The following is a 12,867-nucleotide window of genomic DNA, read 5'->3' as shown; positions in this document are numbered from 1 at the left end:
TACTGAAATTGAACGTTCATAAAAAATCTTCAGAATTCAAAGAGTCTGATAAAACAAATGCAATAATTCAATGATGGAACTGATGTTTTGGTTTTGTTTTTTTAAGCTGATTAAGTTAATTTTTGCTTCTTTTAGTAAATGTTACAGAAGTTTTCTCTGTAATCATTTTAATTAAAGGCATTAAATCTTTCTGAGACATTCAGTACAGAAAATGAATGCTGTTTTTTGACGTTTAATGCTGTTTAAAACACAGTAACCATGATCTTATTCTGAAGTTTTGTTCATCACAGCACCTGCATCAGACTGATGAAAATGCTTTAAGCGTATCTCCCTTTATATTCTTTTGGAAATGTCATTTATATAGCACCAAAATACTCTGTTTTATTAAGGCTGCTGCCTATTTGACATGTAACTAACAGATGATGTCTAAGCATTATGAAGAGATATTAAAGATGACATAGAATGTACAAATATATCAGTTACTAGGTGAGAGTCACAAGTGGAGATATGTGAATTAAATTAAGGAGAGAAAAATGCATCAGTACAGAACAGAACAGAATAAACCAGGTTGGAAAAGACCTCTGAGATCACCGTGTCCAACCTATCATGCAACATCATCTAATCAATTAAACCATGGCACCAAGCACCCCATCAAGTCTCCTCCTAAACATCTCCAGTGATGGCAACTCCACCACCTCCCTGGGCAGCCTATTCCAATGGGCAATCACTCTCCCTATGAAGAATTTCTTCCTAACATCCAGTCCAAACCTCCCCTGGCACAGCTTGAGACTGTGTCTTCTTGTTCTGGTGTTGTTTGCCTGGGAGAAGAGACCAACCCCCACCTGGCTACAACCTCCCTTCAGGTAGTTGTAGAGAGCAATAAGGTCTCCCCTGAGCCTCCTCTTCTCCAGGCTAAGCAACCCCAGCTCCCTCAGCCTCTCCTCACAGGGCTGTGCTCCAAACCCCTCACCAGCTTGCTGCCCTTCTCTGGACACACGCCAGCAATGTATCCAGTAGCAAGTGTATCAGGCCTGCAGTAAGCAAATAGAATGGGAAGAAAAACAAACAAACAACAACAAAATCGACAACTGAATGTGGTCAGTGCAGAGTAAAAAAAACCTGTTTCATATTGGCTATGCGGATCTGATTTAACCTGAGAGCAAGAGAACATTCTGAATGTTTTCCGAACATTTGGGTGTGATCTAAGAGAGAAGTCAGATCGCTTGCATACATGAGAGGCTTCTCATCTGTCTCTCACTAGATTTCAACTTCAGTCTCCTAGAAATTTCCAATGAAACTCCAGATTTCTACATAAAACATTTGAGTCCTTTGGTACTTTGTTGTTAGATTTTCTTAAGTATATGTGCAAGACCACCCAAAAAACCCTCTTCCACTTCCCAGGGCTTCATGGACCATAAGGTGATAACTACCATGTCCTGATTACTGGAACATACAGTTGTTGTTTTTTAAACAGTGGATAACCCCAGCACTTATCGTAGAGCTTGATGAAATGCATAGACAGAAGTAGCCATTAAAAGGAGTAGGTAGATGCAAAAGGAGACTCAGTGACTGAATATGAGTAGAAGTCAGCATAAAAATAAATAGCTTCTCTAGCTGATAGTTCATATATGCTTATAATTTCCTCACCAACTACAAGAATTTATACAAGAGCCAGAAACATGAGAGACTGGATAGAGCACCTATATGCCTGTGTCTAAGCTGGAGATTTGAAGCATCAAACTGGCAGTCACTTTGCTTAGCAATATTTAAATCTACTTCACAATAATTGGTCTGCTCAAGCACATCACAGGGATATGAAGAGTCAGTAAAGAATTAAACTAGAATGGTTCAAGTTGCAAAATAACACTTTAGCTATGGGACAGCCTCTTAGATTTTGAAAAAGCAAGTGACATATTGCAAGGAACTGGCAGGCAAATTTACACCTGAGTACATTTTGCTCAATGCAGATGTTCAGATGGTCTATGACCTTGACCTTGACCCTGACCCTGATCCTGTTCTTTCAAGCCTAGAGTTTTTACTTCTTCAACAGTGGGCAGGGAGGAAGAAATGAAAGTTCATTGTTACAGCTACTGTGGAGACTTGGAGTTACTATCGGCAATTGCAATAGTGACCAAATTTTATGTGCCAATTTAGTAGCAGTACTGAGGTGCAACAGTCTGTGGGAATTACACACTTAAAGCAGTAGGAGCTATGTGGTCATTTTTTATATATATGTAAATACTTCTTCAAATCTCTGTGCATTGGTGACTCATGATAAATGAAATAAATATCTCTCCCCTACTTCATAGGTGCCATGAGGACAGATGAATATTTATGAGAATCTGAAAGTTCAAGTATTTCGTATCAGAGCTACTTAGGCAAATGTTTGGGTAGATGAAGTCTGATTCCTTCTCATCTAGGTGCATTGTGCGCATCCATTTCTTCACCTCCTGTACTGTGTTCCCCACCAAACACAGGAACTTGGCCATTTGTGTCACATGTAGTGAATGCTGGGCAGTTTGTTTCTCTTATTTGCTCTCTGTCATATCAACGTTCTGATGACTGCTGCAGACCTCAAGGTGGAACTGGTGCACCCTGTGAGTCACAGCATAGCAACCTTTGTGCCTTGAGATGACATTTTTTGATTTCTGCATGTTCTGCACCACTGCTTAGAAATTTCACTCCCAGAATTGTATTAATCAATGTGTAAAATCTATTGGTTTTCCTCATTTACATTTGGTCTTTTCAATCATTTGCAATGAACTCATATCAGAGACAGTTGTCCTGCAACAGTAATGGATGTGACTGAGAGTACACAGCACTATGAGAGTAGAGAGGATGGGTATAACCACTGTATCTACTCATGTGTATATACAAAAGCAACAGAGAAGTTACTCTCTCAAGTAGGATTTGTTGATCTTTTACCCCAGATTTGGTTTGAATGTTACCATAACTTCCAGTAACACTTCTATTTTTCTCTTCTGATCTCATCAGCTTGGTTTTGCATTGATCCATTTTGTTTTGCTTTTAGTTTTATACTCCCTCCTCCTTTCCTTCTCAACTTGCTCTGCCTTTGTTTTTCTTGTGATATCATAGCCACAGCATGGTAATGTCCCGCAGAGATCTTCTTGCTTCAGTTCAGTTTGGCTCACATGTATTGCTCTGGTTCTTCCTGAAATTTTACTTCTATTTCCAGAAATGACATGGCAATATTTCTCCTGACTTCACTTGCCATTTCAAGTGGATCTTCATGGATTTGCATTACTGATATGAAACCATGCCTAATAGAACTACAGAGACAAGTAAAATGAAATTAGTTTAACTTGTTGCATTTCATACACTGAATTTACAGAGAAAATGAAATTACAGTTTGTTATAACGTGTATAAAAATCTTACAGGATCAGTCTTATGTTATTCTCAAAATCTGCACATGCTGATAAGCAAACTACAAATATAAAGCTACACTACTTGTCTCTGAGGAAAAATGAAAGTTGGTATAGTGGGTTGACCACTGCTTGACATCAGGTGCCCACCAAAGCCGCTCTATCCCTCCCCTTGTCAGCTGGACAAGGGAGAGAAAATATAACAAAAGGCTCATGGGTTGAGATGAGGACAGGGACATGGGTCACCAATCACCATCACTGGAAAAACAGACTTGACTTGCAGAAATTAGTTTGATTTATTGCAGATCAAGTCAAAATAGGATAATCAGAAATAACCCCAAATCTAAAATCACATTCCTTCCATTCTTTCCTTCTTCCTGAGCTTAACTTTACTCTCAGATTCTTTACTTTTTCCAGGGAATGAGGGTTGCAGTCAGGTCATCACATATTGCCTTTGCTGCACCTTCTTCTTTAAGGGGAGTTCTCCTCACACTCCTCCTTTGCTCCAATGTGGGGTACTGCTTGCAGGAGACAGACCTCCATGGATGTCTCCAACATGAGTCTTTCCCATGGGCTGTAGTTCCTCATAAACTGCTCCACTGTGGATCCTTCATAGGGTCACAAGTTGTGCCAGCAAACGTTCTCCAGTGCAGGCTACTTTCTTTAGAGGTCCACAAGTCCTGCCAGAAGGCTGAGCTCCACAGGGTCACAGCCTCCTTCAGGGACATCCATCTGCTCCAGCGTGGCTCTCCTGTGGATATCTGTTCCACCATTAACTTCCATGGGTTGCAGGACAGTCTGCCTCACTATGGTCTTCACCATGGGCTGTAGGGCTGCTCTCTTCTTGTGCCTGGATCATCTCCTTGCCATCCTGACTTTGGTGTCTGCAAAATTATTTCTCTCACATAATCTTATTCTTCTCTTCTGGCTGCAATTATGCAGGTTTTTTCCCCCCAGTTCTTAAACATGTTATCCCACCATCACCATCACTGATGATGTCATCTTTGGGCCAGTGTGGTTCCATCTTGGAGCTGTCTGGCATTGGATGTGTTGGATTTAGAAGTTTCCAGGAATTTAAGGAAGCTGCCCTTGTAGTCCTCATCATTACCAAAACATTACTGTGCAGACCCAATACAGTTGATAAAAAGAATAAAAACCTGTATGCAAAGATTTCAGAACTGTTTTCAAGTTTTCTCAAAACATAATTTATGTTTTTCTCCAGCAAACAAAGAATGTACTTCTGAAGATGTTTGACTAAATCATTTTACAATGCTTTAAAAATTACCAAAAAATGGAGCATTGACATAAGATATAAACAAACAGAAAACATCATCAACTGTCTATGATTCACATTTCTGAGCAGACAGAAGCATTGCACAACAGCTTGAGATTGGGAATGGGAAGGATCCCATATCCAGATGAAACTTCATGGGGATTTCAGGCAGAATATAATTATTTCATATAATTATATTATATACGAGCAGAATATAATTATGCAAAGCTGGAATTTTGTCAGGACACTGTGGTGAGCACCTATGCTTTGTGAAAAGCTTATGGGGATTTTTAATTACAATAAGTGGTCAGAATCTCAGTTTGATGTCTCAGCCAAGAGATGAATTGATACTAAACTACGAGACTTTCAGTACATGCCTGGGTAGTACGAAAATAACAGACCCATTAGACAGCTTGACTCACCTTGTAGTGATGGCAGAATGGGCTGTATCTGAAATCTGGAGCAATGATTAAAAAATACTGTTGCTGTTCCACAGAAGAACAGTATTATGAGAGATGTAACTCTGTGTTCAAGACTCTCTCGTTCTGGGGAAAGATATGCATCTGCTAAACATGCAGATATGTTATCTGTTCACTTCAGAAACCCTTAAACAACTGAGCATCTATCCTTAAAAATTACCACAGAATGGAATAACTTTTAAGAAGTTATCACACTAGAATGAGTCTTATGATATGAACTCATTATGAGTTGTAGAGCCTTCAATCAGCAGAGTGGATATTACACTGGATAGCTGAATACCTAAAAGTTTCTTAACTGGTTCACTCCTATCTGTCTAATCTATCTTCTCATGTCACACCCAACTCTACTCTATCTGAATGCCTTCCAAGTCTCTCTGGGGCAACAATATTTTTTTTATGTTTCTTATTTCAGTATTTTTTGGTAATGTAATATCAACTGGAGGCTACAGTTATCATCATTTTATTGCTATCCCTGAGATATTTTTATCAGATGGTAATTCATAACGTGACAACGTTCTTCCAAGAGAACAGAGATTAGAGTTGATACTTTGGGAAGACATATGTGTATTGGTCAACATCTTAACTTTTCTATATGAGTTGCAGTGGACAGTTCCTAAAACATTTCAAAAGGTTACTATGTTTATTACTTTTCAAATTTCTAGCAGGCTTGGGTTTGTCTTTTTTTTTTTCTTTTCATTTGATCATGCTTATATCTCAACTGAGATCCTGCACTGAGCGAAGGATCTCAACTGATTCAAAGTTCTGACTGACGCAGATTTTTTTTTAAGGGCCTATATGGCAATAATCTTGGGAGTTTACATTAAAAGTGATGATAATTGCCTGCCTCGCAGTTTAAAGCACACACAGTCCTGCCTGAGTGATGCCTAAACAGGATTATGAATTAGGGTACCTTGTTATGCTTTGTTTTAAATGTTGGAAGGAGAAAGAACGAGGTAACTACGACTGACAGAGTTGCTGTTCAGATTTTTCTGCAGCTAACATGCATGGACGCATGCAGCAGGTAATAAAATGCATTTGTCTATAGGCTTTCAATAGGAGGCAACCTGATTGCCAGAAACTTAAACTCATGCAAAAATATGGTCCATATACAAAAAGTCAGCTTAACTTTAGCAGACCTGCTACTGACTTCACTGTAATTAAGTGCTAATCGTAGGGGTGTGCTGTTTTGCAAGGCAGTAAACTGGTTTCCTGAACGGATAAACTCAGAGGTCAAAGGCCAGGGAGTTGGCTCCATCGAGGCACCAGGATCACTGCTGAGAAAGGCAGCACATCTGTCCTGCTATTGTGATTATGAGACAAATGTGTATAAAGCAAGTAACACAAAGTAACTTGAAAGTCTGGAAAATTTATTGACCTGATTGTAAAGAGTGTTGTATCATGTGCACAGTGAGCAGGGAGCTGGGCTCTGTCAGGTCTCACAGGGCAGCACTCAGCAGATGAAGAGGAGCTACTCACAGGCCTGTGAGGGCACTGCCTCTCAGCATAATCTTGGGAAATCCTCTCTGGCTTTCCGAGGCTATGTTTTCAACCTATAAAATGAGGATTTTATTTAGTAAACTTCACAGAGAGGTTTCCAAGTGCAAATAACAAATTACATGCAGGTCTTCGGTATAATAGGATGGAAAGTTTAATCTATAGTAAATAAAAATGGCAGCTGTTCCATATGATTCAGCAAGCAGCACCATGCATAAGGATTTCAAGAATAGATATACTTAAAATCAAGAGAAAAGCCATAAAACTTCATAAAAAAGGAGAAATAGAAACTTTTGAGAGCACGTTTAAATGGCCATATTTTATTCATTGGCTAGAAAGAAAGGGAAAGAGAGAGGTGTCATGACTTTTATTGCCAGAATATCACATTTATCATTGGTAGGGAACACCCATCCCAGGATGAAACACTGGCACCTGACACAGGGAGAAGTATGGACATATTTTTTCTCCATCACTGCATACAAATTTCTGAGGCTCATTTCCATGGCAGATAGACTCATATAGTTTAAAAATCAGGTCATTTTTTTTATTCAATGAGAATTTTATATGAGCAAAGATGAAAAAAAAGTTCTTCCAGGAACACAAAAAACAAGGGTGAAAAAAATCCCAAACCCAAAAGCTGACATTTCAGCACAATTGTATTAACATTCAAAATGCTCCTGACATATGGAGAAATGAGTTCATGCAACTTCCTGCCACAGGAATGAGTGAAACAAAGAATTTAGTTATTTTACAAAGGTTGGGACCCTTCTAATCATAAGCAAAAATATGCTTATGCATAACTTCATATGCAGATGTTTGGTCCAGCAGCACAAACTGTTAATGTCTTTAGGGATATACCTAAAGGAATAAGAAAGGTGGACTTGTTTTAGGTCTAAATGAGAGTAGTTCTCCGCTCACTAGCCCTCACAGTTGTCACAAGACAATTCACAAACCTGAGTAGCCTCCTTACATCCCTACAGCAGAAAGCTCCTGCAGCTGCCCATGGAGTAAATGAGAAAGGAGACGAGACCCCTTCTGTCTGCACAGCCATGCTGGAGTATCTGATACTAATGGCATTAGTGAAATGACATCACAGAAGTTGGATTTAAGACGTGATCCCATCTCACAGTCTGTGCTCTTTACATAAATGATGACTGTTAGATAGCCCTGTGTGTCTTCATAGAATCAATAAGGTTGGAAAAGACCTCAAAGATCATCAAGTCCAACCTGTCACCCAAGACCTCATGACTAACTAAACCATGGCACCAAGTGCCACATCCAATCCCCTCTTGAACACCTCCAGGAACGGTGAGTCCATCACCCAATGGCTAACAACTCTCTCTGTGAAGAACTTCCTCCTCACCTCGAGTCTAAACTTCTCATGGCACAGCTTGAGACTGTGTCCTCTTGTTCTGGTGCTGGTTCAAGGTGATGAGATGATCATGTTGCTCATACAGGTGATATGAATCTTACCAATGTGTGCAAATACCTGAGGAGAGGATTAAAGAAGGTGGAGGCAGAGCATTGTCCGTGGTGCCCACTGACCACACTAGAGTCAATGGATACAAATGGGAATACAAGAAACTCCATTTAAACATAATAGGGTTTTTTTTTACTGTGGGGATTGTCAGATCCTGCAACAGGAACAGAGTGTATACAGAGTCTGTATTTTCTGCAAGTCTGTCAAAATAATTATAAGTCTTACCACCAGAATGATGATTTTTTCTGTTTGAGTAATCTATCTGTATCTTCACTGATGAAAAAGATAAGAGTGCATGCCTTTCTCATCTGCTAGACAGTGTATACAGCTTTAATGGGAGGCTGCAAAATTTACTTGTAATTAGATTTTCTTAAAATCTGGATGTTACTGATTTTCAATGGTGCAGAACTAATTTATGTACAACAACTTCCCACTTACACATGTCACTGCAGTAATACTATGTGGTTACTACAGAAGCCTTTTTATTTAGAGATTTGCAGGGATGTTGCAGATATAGCATGTAGTTTCACCTGGTTTCATGCAATCCTAGAAAATCACACTGGTAAGGTCTTTAATCCCATAGCAAATTCACTTAATCTGTTAGATAAAGCTCTAAAGGATCTCCAAAATGGAGACTCCAAGGCTTCCCCAAACAATCTGCTACTGTCTGTGGAGGGAGCTTTCCCTTACAGCAAAAGTGAACCCTCCTGTAATTGTTATTCATCTGTCCTCGACATGAAAAATAGACTCTTTTCAACAGCTTTTTATGCACTTGAAAGGTTGATGTCTCTTTTCTTGACTTAACAAGGCCACGTTTTCTAGATCTGCAATCACTCTCACTGACCACACCTGGACTCGCTCCAGTTATTCCACATCTTTCTTTAATTTATACAAACGACACAAGAGAAAGGTCTGGCTTTTTAGATAGAGTTCCTGCACACATGGGGATTTTTAGGAGTTGGGGGGAACAAACCAGAAACAATGCTGTCTTTTGGAACAAAACCAGTCTTTTAAAATATTGCAAAAAAGTGCCTTAGAGGGAGGAAAAAAATCCTAGAATACCCTAAAGGTTTCTAGCTCTTGCTCTCAGAGCAAGTACTTCTAGTTGTTTAAGCTGCTGCTCTTCTGACAGAGGATTTTGCCTGTGTGGCAGTGCTGGATATATTCACAGAATTTAAATCCAGATCATGAGGCACTTCTAATCTGGCTTGTTGCATGAAACCCCTGCATCAAGCCCAATACTTGCTGGTTAAGCTAGGCATATCTTTTAGAAAGACAGCCAATCTTGTTTTAAGGACTGCCAACGATAAGGAATATACCAGATCCCTGGATAAATTATTCCAATGATTAATTGCCCAACCTAATTGCTAGTTTGAATTTCTCCAGCTAGTGCTTACAGTCAGTGGATGCTGTTTTGCTTTTGTTTACTAAACAAAAGATCCTTCTACTGTCAGAATTATTTCTTCAACTGCTTACTGCAATGCATCTGGCTGAGATGTTGGCTCACTTCTGTAGCCTTCTTCTGTAACCCTTCTAATATGTTAATATTTTGTTTAGCACACTTGGTACTTGCTTATTCATTTAGGATACTAGAATCACAGGGGTTCCATAATCATCTAGTAGCACATACACAAGTAACTATAAGAGTCACACCTTTTGAAGACATTTCATAATGATTCAGATCAAGTTTTATTGCTTGGGATCTATTCTATATGGATTTCTTTGGTCTCATACAGAATGTCCCTTGCACCAACCTCTTCCCTTTTCACCCAGTAGCACAGCATGTGACTTGACAGCTCCAGTTCCACTTCTCAAGAGTGATTGAAGCAACTTAGTCTTTTGACTTAAAAAAGCTTGTTTTCTGGATGAGCTGGTTGCTTCCTAAAGTAGTGTTTTGAAGGTCTTTTTAAGGATCTTGAAAATTGTACCCACGGGCTTAGCCATAAGACAGGTGAACAGAAATGTTGCCATCTACCCCCACTGCCATGTGGGGACCTCCTGTGTAAAATCTGCAGTTCCAGTTTATTGTCCAGTAGCACTGCTGACTTGTGCCTTTAACATGAGATTATTTTGTGTCTGGTTTTCCTGAAAACTTTGAGAGTAAACAGAAGATGTAGGCCTTTTGTCTACTGAGAATTTCTTGATATTTGGCAGATTGGACAAGTAGCTACTGCACAGGAACAGATTTACTCAAACATGCATGTGCAACAAAGTGGATATGTTGAATTTAGCAGCACAGGCATTGGAAGTCTGATATTTATCAGTTGCATCTAGTCCCTGCATCTGTGGTGTAGAGTCACACTGCTCATGTACAGTTAATTTGCCACACCTAAGGTACTGCATGTTTATATAGGCCACTAAGGCCACTTGGGTCCTTCACCTTATGTGTACCCTGAGCACACTGGGCTTTGCTGTTATGCAAACAATGCAACTCCTTCTTTGCCCAGTGGTTGCATTGATAGCCACTGCAGTGGGATTTATACACTGATGAAAAATACACAACTCATAAATCTCATTTGGTGGAAATTCCTTAAAGAAAGATTAAGCATATCTTGCCTTGCAGTTTGAATTTCATACATTCTATCTCCACAACACTACTGTCCTCCTTTGGATTAATTTTTCAGGGGTTTTAGACAGAATCTTGATGGAAATGTAGTGTTATCACTGAAAGTTTTTCCACCTCTTTAACATTGGCTAATTATTAGGACATTCCACAAGTCCTGAATTGCTTAATTCCACAAGTTCTGTACCATTACATCCAAAAGAGAATACATACATTTAAATTGGTTATAAACACTTTCTCAGACATTTTTTATTGCTCCTTTACTGTTTGTAGATGTCAAAAGTCAAAATGAGAAAAATAGTAGATAAGATCACCTATTCCTTTTTGTTATTATCTTTCTTCAAGGGTATGTTAGATAGAACTTCCTTCTAGCAAAGGGAAAAGAATGGGACTATTATTACAAATCCTATCACATAAAACAAAGCAAGGGAAGAATCCAACTAATGTTGAGACTAGGCCATATGATGATAAGCATCTTCACTATCTGTGCCATACATAGTTTGCCTCTAAAATTACTTTGATCTAATGCACAGCCTCTGATCTCAAGAAGTTAACCATCTTTCCTTTCCTTGGTGAGATGAAGGTGAGACCATATAGCCTGTTTCAGTGACAGAATACTTTATTAGTTTGGTTCACTTCCCACTTTATTCCCAGAAGGTTCTTTTTTGTGCTGCTTTGCTCTTGGTCTATTCTGGGGCAGCTAAGTGTCTCCTTTCCAGAGAAGCAGCCAATTCATTCAAGGGTCTGCTCCACGTGGAATATTCAAACCATGCTTAGTTTGGGTATTCTGACTCCAACAGTGTAACATTCTCAAATGTCTTTCTGTACCTGTGTCCTGCAACATGCATTCTTGGCATCAAGATCACCATGGGAATGACTGCAGCAGAACTTTGTCATTATTTCAGGCACTCAGAATTGAAAAAGCCCATCAAATTACCAATTGTATTTCAAGACCAGAGAGAGATTATAGTTTCAGCACTTAATAGTGTACCTTACAGTTCCAGCACTTAACAGTGTACCTTACAGTCCAGCACTTAATAGTGTGCGTATGAGCCAGGGCACACCAACTGAGCAGAGATCTGGGACTCAGCACACAGACATAGGTAGCTGCCAGAACTGGCAGTGGCCAACAGTGATTACATCAAAACGTGTGTGTGTGCTTGTTTGTGATTTCTGGAGTGGATCTTCCCATGTAAAATTTCTTCCTCTCTCACTATCTACAGTTTGGGCAGGACCATACCACTGCAACACTGCACAGGGTTAACGCTTCTATAGAGCTCATGAGTCACAGTGAGCAACTCCTTGTCTCTCGTACTTGGAGATTACACAGCTTTGGAGCTGTTAAGTAATGTTTATTTTGTTCAAAGAGTAAAAGCTTTCACTTTTTATATTTTCTAGTCTCTCCCTGCCTTCTGACTCATGGTTGTTCACTCACTCCTCTACAGTTTCTTCTTCTAGCTGATGTCAAAGTAAGTGCAAAACAGAAAATACATTTGTCTACCTGAGAGCACAATGGGTTGGTCCCAGGACGTGTAACTCTGCCTAATTAGGTATCAATCAATGTGAATATGTTCAATATATTTTCTCATCATCACAGCACGTGTAGCAGCCAATGCATTACCCAGGTAGTTGTCATGTCCTGATTCAAAATGAATCATAGAATCATAGGACACAGATGTATTTTGGGAGTTTTAAGCCATATCACAGACTGAAAGGAAGTTCTTTTAAAGAGGGTTATCTGATTATTCTCCAAGAATAAGTGGAAAGTTATTAGCAGTGATATACAGCCAAATTTTCTGATTTGGCACTGTCCTGGTTTGTGTATGGATTTCATCAGCTGCTATTTCAGCATTCATAGCTGAATGTCTAGATGACATGCAAAGTTCAGGGAAGATACAGGCTCAAAACCTAGAATATGGACTGGTTTCATGTTGTCTGTTGTGCTTCAGAACACAAAAACTTCTATATTATATTTCTGTCAAAGAAAGTGTACAATAGTTTTTATTATATTATTATATGAACCAGAAAGAAGAGTTAAATGGTCATGAATAGGTTTTAAATGAATCAGCTAATGAAATTAAAAAAGTAGGCATTCTAAGTGCTGTTGGTTAGTTTAACACTGTCTAAGCATAGATATTTGCTCACTTAGTTAACTTCATTATCCAATATAGCTTATCAACCCATGAATGTTTCC

This window comes from Dryobates pubescens, chromosome 14 (genome assembly GCF_014839835.1).
Source record: "Dryobates pubescens isolate bDryPub1 chromosome 14, bDryPub1.pri, whole genome shotgun sequence".
In the NCBI taxonomy this organism is placed as follows: Eukaryota; Metazoa; Chordata; class Aves; order Piciformes; family Picidae; genus Dryobates; species Dryobates pubescens.
This window is presented reverse-complemented; position numbering follows the sequence as displayed.